Genomic DNA, 14,923 nt, shown 5'->3' with positions numbered 1-14,923 from the left:
TTACATTTCCCAAATTTGATAAACACCACTGTGGATATGTAAAAGAATATTTTTTCTTAAGAAATACACACTAAAATATTAAGGAGTAAATGGCCATGGTGCTCACAACCCACTCCCAAATGGCTTGAATATGGGTAAAAAAAGACACACACATACATACATAGAGAGAGAGCAAATAATTAAGCAAAGGCAGCGAAATGTTAAAAATAAGTGAATCTAGGTGGAGGAAAATCTGTGAAAATTTTCTGTACTAATCTTGCAAACTTACTGTAAGCTGAAAATTATTTCAAAGTAAAAATTTTTTAAAATATGGAGAAGTGTCAAAAGAACACAGATGCCAACGCAAAGGGGGCCAATATCTAAAGAAAGATATTCATATAGTTTCAAAGTATCTCCCCAAAGATTACTTATTAATCACAAGGGAAAATGATAACTTCATAGTGGATTAATCTGGCAGTTACCACCTTAACTAAATGACCAAAGTTAATATTACCCATAATAGGAAAGAGACATCATGTATCTACCAATGTGATATACTCTGAATATACAGCTTCAACACATGCTAGCCCTTACCAAAAAGACAAAACAATCTAATCATGAGGCAGCATTACAAAAACCTAAATGGAAGTACTTTCTTTAAAAATTGACCCTGTACTCTTTTAAAAACGTCAATATGGGCCAGGTGGGGTGGTTCATGCCTATAATCTCAGTACTTTGGAAGCCTGAGGTGGGCATACTACTTGAGTCCAGGAGTTCAAGACCAGCCTGGGCAACATAGTGAGACCTTATCTCTACAAAAAAAATTTTTTTAATTAGCAAGGCATGGTGGTACACGCCTATAGTTCCAGCTACTCGGGATGCTGAGGTAGAAGGATCACCTGAGCCCACTGGGCGACAGAGTGAGACCCCCAACTCAAAAATTTAAATTTTTTTAAAATGTCAATGTAAGACAGGTGTGCTGGCTCACGCCCATAATCCCAGCATTTTGGAAGGTAGAGGCAAGAGGGTTGCCTAAGTTCAGGAGTACAAATTCAGCCTGGGCAACTTGGCGAGATCTCATCTCTACAACAAGTCAAAACATTAGCCAGGCATGATGGTACGCGCCATGCCTATGGTTCCAGTTACTTGGAAGGTTGAGGTGAAAGGATCTTCTGAGTCCAAAAGGTTGAGGCTGGTGGTGGCTATGAGCATGCCACTGCACTCCAGCCTGGGAGACTCCTACTCAAAAAAAAAAAAAAAAAAAAAAGTCACTGTGATTTAAAAAAACAAAGACTGGGGAACTGTTCCAGATTACAGAAGACTAAAGAGGCACCTAGTTAGAATGCATATCCTGGATGGGTCAGGCTATAATTACTGGGATAAATGGCAAAATATGACTATTTCAATTGCATATTCGATAATAATACTGTATCAAGGTCAAATCTCCTAATCTGATCATTGTCTGTAGCTCTCAGGAAATAACACACTAAAACATTTGGAGGAAAGAGATCATTATACCTGCTACTTAATCTCAATTGATTCAGCAATAATGACAATAAGTGTCTATAGAGAGAACAACAAAACAAAGACTGTACAATTTTTTTTTTCTTAAGAGACAGGGTCTCACTATGTCATCCAGGCTGGTCTTGAACTCCTGGACTCAAGTGATCCTCTAGCCTCAGCCTTCCAAGTGCTGGGATTACACATCACCACACATAGTTATCAAATGCTGCACACTTTTAATTGGTGAATCTATTCGCAGAATTCAGTAAGTTTGAAAGGTTTTCTAAATAAAAATTAATAATAACCATACACTGTTCCCATTATCAGAAATATCAGCGTTGTCATTTTGCAAATGGAGATGGGAATCTATGTATATAGACAGACACATAAACACACATATACATATACATTTTACTTTGAGATACCTCTATTGGGGGGAGTAGAATATATAAGCAAAGGAAATATTCCATACAATAAAACAATTAAATAATGACACAGAAGCATCTTTAAAAAGCATAAAACAAGATGACAGAGTCAAATATATTAATATACACTAAGCTTCTATAATTACAGTCTCAAAATGAGTCAAAAATCCAAATCCAACTACTAAGGTCACCATGACTATGAAAATGTACCAGAAATCTGCCAAATTTGAGGAAAACTTGTCTACCTTCAAAAAGATGTAGCATGTGCCATATGACAATTTCAGTGCTCAATTCCCAGTTTCTACCTCCCTTTTATTGGTACTCTTGAAAGCAATATATGAGAAGAAAAAACATTTTTTTCTCTAACAAATACATATCACTTAGAGAATATTCAACAAAAAAGCAGTATAAATTATCAATGAACCAAATTGTTCAAAGAAGAATTTAAATTTTTTCTTGATTCAGGAAAAAATTATACTCACTTCTTTTGGAGTATGATTATCAGCAATTCTCTGACCTTCAAAGAGAAACCTGAGTGAATTCATTGGAACTCCCTAAAAAGGGTAAAAAAAAATTTATATATATATATGCACAAACACATACAAATCTTAGAAGACATAATAGGAACTTCGCACAAAAAGCAAGCATGAAAGCCTTAAAAGGCTACATAGAACATAAAACTAGACAGCTAATTCCATTGTAAAAACCGTATGTTGAGTGCCAACTATTTGCTAGCCTCTAAGTACTTTACAAACATAATCATAAATGTTCAGCACAAAAACCCTGGAAGGCAGGTATTATCATCTTTTCTTCATTTTACAGCTAGGGAACCCAAAGCTTGGAGAGGGGACCCAAGATAGCCAAGAATTTAAACCCAAACCTATTCCAGAGTCTGTGCTTTTGTCCACTATTCAATTCATTTTTCCCCTGAATCTGTGAGCTAGCATAAAAGAACAGAAATTGGATGAGCATCCTCACTAGATTCCAACTGTACAAGCAAAGTTGGCTTTAAACAGATTAAGTCATACAATTTGATAAAGCACAATAGCTGGCCAGAAAGCTCCAGCAAACCTTTGATGGCACACACAGCACCATAAATATTACAGAAGATCACCACTATTCAACAATGAAAGCTGAAAGGGAGAGATGACTCATTAAAGGGAAATATGGTAGTAAGCACAAATCAAGAATCTTTTCCTTTTTTTGAGATAGGATCTCACTCTGTCACTCAAGCTGAAGTGCACTGGTGCGATCATGGCTCACTGCAGCCTCAAATTCTTGGACTCAAGCAATCCTCCCACCTCAGCCTCCCACAGTGCTGGTATTACAGGTGTGAGCAACCATGCCCAGCCAAGACTCATTTATTAAGTCCAAAAGTACAATAAGTCCTCACTTAACCTCATCAATAGGTTCTTGGAAACTGCAACTTTTAGTAAAACAACATATAATGAAATCAATTTTTTTCTCATCAGCATTACAATGAAACATTATTCAAGGACTGCTGTACATAGCTTAAAGTTGCAGTTTCCAAAAACCTACCAACATAAAGTGAGAACTTTTTGTTTTATGAAAGTTTTGCTCAGAATCTAATATATTAAGACTTTCACCTGGGTGTTTAAACACTGTTCCAAAAATATCCAAAGAAATTGAAACTATATTTCATTATGTACTACCATATAAGTATATGAGACCATGCAAACTTACCCTTCATTTGATTTAAATTTTCAAGGTTATATTAAGTAATAAAATACACATAAATGAAAAAGGAAGAATATTATTTGATTTTTAAAAGAACTGTCTTACATTGGCATCAAAAAAGTTTCTGTAGAATTCAATCTATAAAATAAAAACAGTGAAATGATTCAAAAATATTTAGTTTATATGCAACTTTTCAATTTCTATGGGTGTTGTATATAGTTCACATAAATTAAGTATTCTATTCCCTGTATATCATTAAATCTACAAAAAATAAAAATTATCAACCCTGTGGGAGCTAAGTATAGAACAAGTTCTTCTTAAGATGAAAAGCATACTCTGAAGCATAAAAAAGAAAGATGGAAATGACTCTACAATGATGCATATTCTAGTTATCTCCCAAAAAGTTTAGATTTCACTTTAGCTTTGTGGTTTTACCTCTTTATTCTGCACTGCTTTCCTTCAATAATCAATTTCCAGCTCTATAGATGGGGTGCAAAGACTTTATTTTCAGGGTTGTTATAAGGATTAAATGACAAAATATCTTGAGTACCTACCACATAGTGTACCTAAGACGTAGTCAATGTTCCTTCCCCATGGTAAATTTCATCTCAATTCTAGTACCCATCAAAATGATTACAAATGTGAAGTAGATGAACCCCAATTAATAAGATTCTACTAAGTTTAACAATTAAAATCTAAAAAAAGGAGACAAAAATGTTCATTGTTTTATTTATCCTAACCCCCAATCTCTTCTTATGACAAGTTATTTTTATGTTAGTTACTAATTTAAATAATTAAAAGCAAATTATCTATAAATAAAATCTACAACGGTTGAGTTAATATCATATAATACAATTCAATTTTAATAAACAGATAAAACATATTTTTTGCCTGTTAATTTAAATCATAATTTCACTTAAAAATATGTCTTGGTCCCAGCACTTTGGGAGGCTGAGGCAAGTGGATTGCCTGAGCCCGTGGGTTTGAGACCCACCCAGGCAACTTGGTGAGCCCGTGTCTCTACAATAAATCAAAAATTAGCTGAGCATGGTAGTGCATGCCTGTAGTTCTAGCTACTTGGAGGGTTGACGCAGAAGGATCGCTGGAGCCCAGCAGGGCGAGGCTATGGTGGCCGTGAGCAAACCACTGCACTCCAGTCTGGGCGACAGTGAGACTCCAACTCAAAACAAACAAACAAACAAACAAACTATATATATATATATAGTTATATATATCTTGGGCTGGGCTCGGTGACTCAGCCTATAATCCTAACACTTTGGGAGGCCGAGGCAAGTGGATTGCCTGAGCCTGAGGGTTCGAGACCCATCTGGACAACTTGGCGAGAACTGTCTCTACAATAAATCAAAAATTAACCAAGCAGTGATAACGCGCGCCTGTAGTTCGGCTACTTGGACGGCAGAGGGGGAAGGATCCCCGCGGAGCCCAGCAGGTCGAGGCTGCGGAGACCGGGAGCAAACCACTGCACTCCAGTCTGAGCGACAGAGTGAGACTACAACTCAATCAATCAATCAATCAATCGTGGTCAGGTTCGGTGGTTCAGCCTGTAATCCCAGCACTTTGGAAGGTCAAGGTGAGTGGATTGCCTGAGCTCACGGGTTCGAGATGAGCCTGGGCAACTTGGCGAGACCTCGTCTCTACAATAAATCAAAAATTAGCTGGGCATGGTAGCACACGCCTGCAGTTCCGGCTACTTGGAAGGCTGAGGCAGAAGGCTCGCCAGAGCCCAGCAGGTCAATGCTGGGTTGGTCGTAAGCGTTCCACTGCATTCCAGCCTGGGTGATGGATTGTGGGTGTGTATATATATACACACACACACATATACACCTTGGTTGTTTCTCTATATTTATTCTAGTTACATTTATTTTTAAAATCTATTTTATTAATAATGATAATGGGCAACATTCATTGAGCATTTTTAGGCACCATATTAAAAGCTTTATGTAGGCTACCTTATTTCATTTTGATGAGGTAGCCCTACAATATTCTCATTTTACTAATGAGGAAACAAGACTTACACAAAGGTTAAATAACTTGCCCATGGTCACACAGCCAGACAGTGGTGGAACCCAAATGTTGAATCAGGCAGGTTAATGGAATGATCAATCTAATAATCTAGCTCATGATAGCTAGAATCTGTGAGGATTTGGTATTAATAAATTAAGTAGACTTCTATGTGATTTTTTAAAAAGAAAAGTATTCAACGTTGAATATATGCAATGTAATAACAATGTATAGTACTATGTATACAGATAATATACTAATAATATTAGTACTTAAATTTAACATATGGCTGAATACTCATGATTAGAAGTACAAGGAAATTTCATAGTAATCACCAAAAACTACTTGTCTTTATTGTTATGTACACTGGTAAGTCATCAAGATAAAAACATTCATTTGAGCTGTCTTTACAACTCTGAGTTACTTTTCAAACTAGTTCTACATGTTATAAATCAAACTTTGAAAGGGGCACAAGACAAAAAAAGGCAATTAAACTGGGAACAAGAAATGATAAAATTAAGAATGCCTTTGAGTTGCTAATGGCAAAAATAATAAAACGAGATTTTTCTTTTGAGAACCTTTTGTAAAAGAAAAATTAATGACAAAGCATTGTATTTAGTAACATAATAGCCGGGTGCAGTGGCAAGAGGACTACCTGAGCCCAGGGGTTCGAGACCAGCCTGGGCAACTTGGCGAGACCTCATCTTTATAATAAACCAAAAAATTAACCAGGCGTGGTGGCATGCTCCTATAGTTCTAGCTACCTAGACGGCTGAGACAGAAGAATCACTTGAGCACAACAGACCGAGGCTGTGGTATCCGTGAGTTATGCCACTGTACTTCAGCCTGGCAACACAGTAAGATTCAAACAAACAAACAAACCATAACAGACAAACCTGTCTTTGACAGTATGATTCTTTGAGTTTCTTGAGATGTGTTGTCATTTTCACTTTGAAGTGAATCTCACTGCTATCCTAAGAAGATAAAAGAAAAAAAAATTATCCCTCTTTGTATAAAACATTTGCTTTGCTTGAACCACATTGTTTAATTACACATACAACAGAAACATAAACTTCATCACCTGTTTTTCACCAAAATATTTTTAGCATCCCTAACAGATTTTATTAAAATACTCTAATCATTCTCAAAGTTGCTTTATATACCCATTGCAAAAGAAACTTAATAAAACAAAGATTATGTGTCTTGGTTGTTAAAATTATTAGCAGAAGTGTTAAGTAAATGCATTCCTTCATTACTGTATGGTCATTCTACTGTCAAATAAAAGATATACTATCACAAACCCCCAAAAGCAACTCAAAATAAAAAGCAAGCCCCTCAAGTGAAGTGTCACTGGAGGGGATCAAACCTAGGAAGCACATACCATAAAATAACAGACTGAGAAATTTATTTCTGCCATTAAAAAGTAACTCCATGGAATCTAGTTTCCCTCATATGGGTAAAATGAACAAGAACCCAAGTTAAACTAATTTGTGGGACCACAAATTTTCTTCTACTCAGACTGTCAAGCAAACTATCAGACAATCATCGGAAAAAATACTGGCACTTGCATGCAGTAAAATTTCAAAGTCAGTCCTTATGAATATATATCACATTCACAAATGTATATTAGTAGAAGTATCATGTTTATAATATTTTTGTCTGTGACTATAATTATAAAGAAAGAAAAACTCCCTCCCATGGATAATTTCATAAATACACACAATTTCTATAGCAAACCTCATGCCATACATTAAACTGACTTCCAGATAAATTAAAGAGTTAATATTAAATGTTTTTTCTTTTTAAGATCTTCCTTCAAGAGAGAATTTTTTCTCTTAACCCTGGCATTGGGAAGTCCTTGTCATAAAGTAAGTTTTAACTTAAAAACCAGTAAAAAAAAAAAAAAAAGAGAGAGAGATGAATAAATCTGACTTCATAAAAACAAACTGTTCGGTAAATGACATCATAAAGAAAGTTAGAGGCTGGGCTCGGTGGCTCAGCCTGTAATCCCAGCACTTTGGGAGGCCGACGCGAGTGGACTGCGTGAACCATAGGTTTGAGAACAGCCCAGGCAACTTGGTGAGAATTTGTCTCTACAATAAATCAAAAATTAGCCAGGCATGGTAGTGCGTGCCTGTAGTTCTGGCTACTTGGAAGGTTGAGACCGAAGGATCACTGGAGTCCAGCAGGTCGACAATGAGGTGGCTGTGAGCATGCCACTGCACTCTAGTCAGCAACAGAGGGAGACTCCAGCTCAAAAAAAGAAAGAAAGCCGGGCTCAATGGCTCAGCCTGTAATCCCACGCCTTTGGGAGGCTGAGGTGAGTGGACTGCCTGAGCCCACGGGTTCGAGACCCGCCTGGGCAGTGAGACCTCATCGCTACAATAAATCAAAAAGTCAGCCAGGCGTGGTAGTGCATGCCTGTAATCCCGGCTACTTGGAAGGCTGAGGCAGAAGGATCACCGGGGCCCAGCAGGTCGAGGCGGCGGTGACCGGGAGCGGCCACTGCGCTCCAGTTTGGGCAACAGAGTGAGACTCCGACTCAAAAAAAAAAAAGAAAAAGAAAAAAATAGATTCATTTCATTCATGAAATTAAAAACCGCATGCTGCAAAGGATACAACCAAGAAAGTAAAAAGACAACCTACAGATGGCAGAAAATATTTGCAAATCATATATATGATAAAGGTTTAACACCCAGAATATATAAAGAACAATTACAACTCAAAAATAAAAAGACAACTAATTCAATTTTTAAAATGGGCAAAAGATCTACACATTTTCCCAAAGAAGATGTACAAATGGTCAGTAAGTACATAAAAAAGACCCATCGGCGCAGTGGCTCAAGTCTGTAATCATATCACTTTGGGAGGCCACGGCGAGAGGATTGCCTAAGCAATCCCTGAACAACGTGGCGAGACCCCATCTCTACACTAAATCAAAAAATTAGCCGGGCATGGTGGCCCGCACCTGTAGTTCCAGCTACTTGGAAGGCTGAGGCAGAAAGAGTGCCTGAGCCAGCAGGTCATGGCTGTAGTGGCTGTGAGCATGCTACTGAACTCCAGCATGGGCAATAAAGTAAGACTCCAACTCAAAAATAAAAATAAAAAATAAAATAAAATAAAATGAAATAAAAAAAGACGCTCTCCACCACAAGCCACAGGGGGAAATGCAAATCTCAATGAGATACCACTTCATACCCACTAGGATAATAACTAAAACCTGAGCCCAGCAGGTAGAAGCTGCAGTGGCCATGAGCATGCCATGACACTCCAGCCTGGGAAACAGAGTAAGACTCCAACTCAAAATAAAAAAAAGAATGAAGTACTGATACATGCTACAACATGGATGAACTTGAAAACATGTCAATTGAAAGAAAGCAGACACAAAAGGCCACATAGCCTATGATTCCATTTATATGAAATGTCCAGAAAAGGTAAATCCATAGAGATAAAGAGTTGAATAGTGGTCGCAGGGGCTAAAGGAAGGGAGGATGGTAAAAGAATGCTAGTTAATGGATATAGGGTATCTTTTTGGAGTGATGAAAATGTTCTGGAATTAGTGGTGATGGTTGCACAACCTTGTAAATATACTAAAACCACAAATTATATACTTTAAAATGGTGAATATTATAGTATGTGAATTGTATCTTAATTTAAAAATTTTAAATAAGATAATCACAGAAAAATGGGGAAAGGTATGGTCACAAAATCATTACAGAAAAAAATTTTTTTAAAGAAAAATGGGAGCCAGGCTCAGTGGCTCAGCCTGCAATCCCACGCCTTTGGGAGGCTGAGGTGAGTGGATTGCCTGAGCCCGCGGGTTCGAGACCCGCCTGGGCAGTGAGACCTCATCTCCACAATAAATCAAAAAACCAGCAGGGCGTGGTAGCGCATGCCTGTAATTCTGGTTACTTGGAAGGCTGAGGTGGAAGGATCACGGAGCCCAGCAGGTCGAGGCTGCGGTGGCCGGGAGCGGCCACTGCACTCCAGTCTGAGCAACAGAGTGAGACTCCAACTCAAACAAACAAACAAAAAAAAATTAGCAGGGCATGATGGGACATGCCTGTAATCCCAGCTACTCATGAGGCTGAGGGAGAAGGATTGCCTGAGCCCAGGAAGTCGAGGCTGTGGTAAGCTGCGATCATGCCACTGCACTCCAGTCTAGGCAACAGAGACCCGGCTCAAAAAAAAAAAAATTACATCTTACTGATAATCAGGTAAATGCAAAATAAACAAAATTGTGTCTTATCTATCACACTGAAACAAAATTTATTTAAAGACTTCAAGTATCTCATGTTTGGGAGAATGTGGGGAAATTGTACTCTCACACTTTCACGGTGAGAGTCAACCACTCCATCGATTCTGTCTTTTGGTCTTTAAAAAACCCCATGTACCTGTGAAGACTCATTCCTCCAACAGTTTTCAGCTAACCTTAACTAGTATCTCAGAAAGAGTCAGTAAGACACACACCAGAGTCTGGGGAAACTGGGAGCCAGAAAAAGGGCAGACACGGCCTTTGGCTTAGGGTTGGCCCTAGCCTTAGCATTTAATTTCACTGTATTTGCCAGGAAGCATGATAACCAAGAAAAAGTTTCCATTAGGAGAAATTAAGGTGACCTAAAACTGTATAGCATAGTAACTTAAAAATAGTATCAGCCTCTGCTACCTCCAACAGATGTATAGATAGTAAATGAAAATGTAATTTTTAACACTTTGCACTCGGATGTCCCCTCTGAGGGGAATCATAAATCTAACAAACCACTCGGATGTCCCCTTCTCGGGAGGATAAAGAGTCCGCTGGTAATTATACAGGACAAACTTATGCAAGCGCAAATTTTTCAAAAATGTATGTTTCCTTGAAATATTCCATTCAAATTACACAAAAGAGCAAATAAAGAGATGAAATACATACTGAGATACATGTAAAAAAAAATATCAGCTTGCATTGCATAGAAAGAGAATGTGTGAAGTGCTTTCACAGTGGTGCCCAAACTTCTTTGTAATGGAAGGTAGGATAAAGAGCATTTGTATAAGAAGGTTGCTGTGGGTATATCCTTTATATCATATAACATAACTTGAGGAGATAGATAAGCAAGTGACTATAGCCTTAAAAGAAAGAGACTTTCAAAGTTAGAGGCAGATCATATTGAAGTATTAAGCGGCACAGATCGAACATAGCTAACGGCATTAAGTCAGAAAAGTAAAATTGGAAAAGTAACGTTCTCTTGATAAATTTCATTTAGTGATTTTGTAATTTACAATTAGAAATTGTTTATCCATTTATTTAGCTTAAAGAACAATGGTAAAATGAAAAGACAAAAGTGAGAATTATAATATAAGCAGTAGCAAAGATGAGCTAGGTTTAGACTCATCTTTGTGGCTTTCAGGAATCACAAGTGTGTCCTTCCACATCATCTTCAAACAACAGACTGGACAATAAATTACATATTATTAATGTGGGAGGAAGAAAACAAGACTGTGTTGTCTGCTCAAATAGAAATACACCAAGTGGAAGATGTCAAGCAAATCACTACTGCATATGTGTCGATGAACCTGCAATGCATGTTGGCAACTGTTTCACATTACCACACTTTAGAAAAACATAAGATACAAAATTTTGATTTTTTGTCATAAATGAGTTCCTCAATGTCCAAAATTCCATTACAAGCCAAATATCATTACAGTAACTGGTTCCAAGCGCTACACTATTTAATATGAAGTGATTCATTTTTCACTACTATTCCATAGAAAAGTACGGTTGAGCCAGGTGTGGTGGCTCATATCTGGCGGAGGTGAGAGGATTGCCTGAGCCCAGGGGTTTGAGACCAGACTGAGCAACAAGTTGAAACCCTGTCTCTACAATAAAAAATAAAATAATTAGCCAGGCATGGTGGTTTGCATCTGTGATTCCAGTTACTTGGAAGGCTGAGGTGGAAGGATCACCTGAGCCCAGCAGGTCGAGGCTGCTGTGGCAATGAGCATAACACTGTACTTCAGCCTGGGCAACAGAGTGAGACTCCAACTCAAAAAAAAAAAGTGCAGTTGAGTTGCTAATAGGTGATCCATGAGATGTCTCTGAGTGCAAAGGGTTAAATAATTTGCCTTACTTAAATCATTTTTCCAATAGGTGAAAAGTTATTCACACACCAGAAGAGAGTCAAAGGAGAAAAACAGTAAAACTCACCTGCCCAATAACTTTGAGTTTAATGTATTCTCCTTCTTTCTTATCCCCCAAGTCCTCAGTTGAAGGTTTTGCCTCCTGAAAGAAAAGAAAATTTCAAGATAAAAGTTCCTGTATGGTATTTTAATAACTCACCTATGAGTAGCCATTACTTTCACTGAGGGTGCAAATTTTGCACCTAAGAGCACTTTTTCCCTGCCAGTCAATTAAACAAAAAAGTTCCTAAATCAATTACTGTCCTAAACACCAGTTCACTAGAAATCAAGAAAGGGGTTTCTTATATTATAAGATCCCACAGTAATATTCTAAAACTTTACCATGCATCAAAATAATCTGAAGGATTTGTTAAATAAACTGCAGGGCACCAGTCCCAGTTGTTTATCCAGCATGACTGGAGCAGGCCGAGAACTTGTTTCTAACAGGTCACCAAGTGTCTAGAGGAATAACCTAGAAGCCAGTGATCTACATCACCTCCCATCAGCCAGAAGTAGTTCATACTCCACAAACTCTTAGCCAAATATTCTGAATCCAAGATGATCTTCTCACAGCCTATCAGGAGTTTACTCCAGCTACATAACTGTACTAAGAAATGTAAATTAATCATATTATCATAAGCAAAGGCTAGTCAGTAAGGAACATCAAATAGGAAAGTATTGGACTAATGTCCTCCGGAGTCAGAACAATTCAGTTTTATATCATCTATTATTTTAGACTATCTGAAACATTATATCTAAGGTTAGAAGCTAAGGTTTGGCTAAAAAAAAATTAAATGCATTGGACTAGAATTAGGGGGGAAAAAAGCACAAATAGCATAAGGAGGAAAAGGAAAGAGGAGACAAAAATAGGAAGACAAGATGCTCAGGAGGCTGGGGGAAGAGGATCATTTAAGTTTCAAAGTCTGAAGCTAGCCTGGACAACAAACAACAGGAAGATAAGAGGATTACAAAATAATGTCATATAAAGGAATATTAAAATAAAAATCAAGTTAACAGAACAAATTAGTTGAAATAACTTCACCATGAAGTACCCTGAGAATAAGTAAACTGGCTGGGCACAGGGGCTCACCCTGCAATCCTAGCACTTTGGGAGGCCTAGGCAAGAGGATTGCCTGAACTCACGGGTTCAAGACCAGCCTAGACAACTTGGCAAGCCCTCATCTCCACAATAAATCAAAAACTTAGCCAGGCGTGGTGGCGTGTGACTGTATTTCCAGCTACTTGGAAAGCTGAAGCAGAATGATTACCTGGGCCCAGCAGGTCAAGCCTGCAGTAGTCATGAGCATGCCACTGCACTCCAGCCCGGGTGACAAAATGAGATTCCAACTCAAAAAAAAAAAAAAAGTAAGTAAAAGGAGTACCTTGGAAAATTTCACTAAGAGTGTGGCAAAAGCAACTTTATTTTCCCATGTACCATACCTTAGTTTGGCCACCAGATTATCAACTTATTTAAATATCTACTCTCTTAATGTTCATAATAATTTTAAACAAACCATACTTGATAAGAATACAACCATACTGATTGTTTGTTAGGGGTTTTTTTTGAGTTGGAGTCTCACTCTGTTGCCCAGGCTGGAATGCAGTGGCATGCTCACAGCCACTGCAGCCTCGACCAGCTGGGTTCAGGTGATCCTTCTGCCTCGGCCTTCTGAGTAGCTGGAACTACGGGCATGCGCCACCATGCCCAGATAATTTTCTGATTTATTGTAGAGACAAGATGTTGTCAAGTTGCCCAGACTGATCTCAAACCCCTGTGCTCAGGCAATTCTCTTGCCTCTGCCTCCCAAAGTGCTAGGATTATAGGCATGAGCCACCTTGCCCAGCTAACCATACTGTATTTTACCAGCTAAATAACAAAGCCATTGTCTTTGTAACTTAAATTACTAAATTCTTTTTTTGAGATGGGGTCTCATTCTGTCACTCAAGCTGAAGTTCAGTGGAATAATCATGTCACTGCTGCCTCAACCTCCTGGGCTCGGGTGATCCTTCCACCTCAGCCTCCCAAGTAGATGGGACTTCAGGCACATGCCACACCTGGCTAATTATTTTATTTTTTTTTGTAGAGACAAGGTCTTGCTATGTTGCTCAGGTTGGTAAACTCTTTAACATTCAAAAATTAATAGAACATATTAAACTAGAAATAACTCTTAACTTTAACATACAGGCTAGAATCTAGAGAAATGCTTACATAACAGAATTGACTTCATAAGTATGAATCCTTGCCTGTTTTTCATTCTGCAGTGCTTTTAACATTTGCTGACTACTGAATATTATGGCAGGAGGCAAATTAACCTTTTTTAGTGAGACAGTATTTCACTCGAAAACTATAAGACTATCTTCAAACATAGTCTCGCCACATTTCTATGAATTTATATTCATAGTAAACAGCTGCTTCTTCCTTTAAGTATCTAGAAAGCAAAGACAGCTTATATCCATGCAGTGAAGGGCAATAAACAGTAAGTAACCAAGCCCTGAATCCTCTAACCAGAGGGAGTGGGAGTGTCAGGTTTTAAGTTAGCACACCGGAGGAGGACAGATCCCTTCCATTAGCAGTAATATATCAGCACAATAGGAGTGTTTGCTCCTGTTTTTCCTAGACAGGGCAGCTACAGCAGCTACTCAGGACAAAAGAATTTCCCCCTACTCCTACCCATCATCCACAGTGCTTCAGAATTCTCCTAAGCCTAACTTCTCAGATCAAAAAGCATCAATCGCTTCCAGGACTCTAAGACCTAGAGCCAACCTCTAGAACCAACTTCTACAGCACATCATTCAGTTCTCCCATCACCACACAGTTCTCATTTTCCTCTCACTTTACAAACCCAAAGATGCTGTTAAGTTGGACTATCTGCTGTTTCCCAAATATGTTCATCAGCACTCTTCCATTTCCAGCCCTTTAAGGTCTCCGTTTATGTGTGTACATATATATGTATATAAATGTATCTATATATGTGTGTATATATATATATGTGTGTGTGTGTGTATACATATGTATCTATCCTCTCAACCTCTCTTATCACCAAGGATATCTATTTCACACATCAAGTAGAGCCTGGTTTTTTTTTTTTTTTTTTTTTTTGAGTTGGAGTCTCACTCTATCGCCCCGGCTGGAGTGCAGT

General features: G+C 38.2%; 1 long non-coding RNA gene across 1 annotated transcript; it reads right to left on the bottom strand.

Moving 5' to 3' along the window:
- Positions 1 to 2,048: 2,048 nt before the first annotated feature.
- LOC103267606 lies at positions 2,049 to 11,889 on the bottom strand. The gene is made up of 3 exons (XR_504761.2): positions 11,812 to 11,889; positions 6,524 to 6,601; positions 2,049 to 2,461 (listed from the first exon to the last, which is right to left on the bottom strand). It is a non-coding gene; the product is annotated as an uncharacterized LOC103267606 (long non-coding RNA).
- Between the last annotated feature and the right edge of the window lie 3,034 nt (positions 11,890 to 14,923).

The sequence above is a fragment of the Carlito syrichta genome, unplaced genomic scaffold, assembly GCF_000164805.1.
Source record: "Carlito syrichta isolate Samal-C Ts95f unplaced genomic scaffold, Tarsius_syrichta-2.0.1 Scaffold308186, whole genome shotgun sequence".
NCBI lineage: Eukaryota > Metazoa > Chordata > Mammalia > Primates > Tarsiidae > Carlito > Carlito syrichta.
Note: the sequence above shows the minus strand (reverse complement) of the source record. Positions and strands in the feature narration are given on the sequence as shown.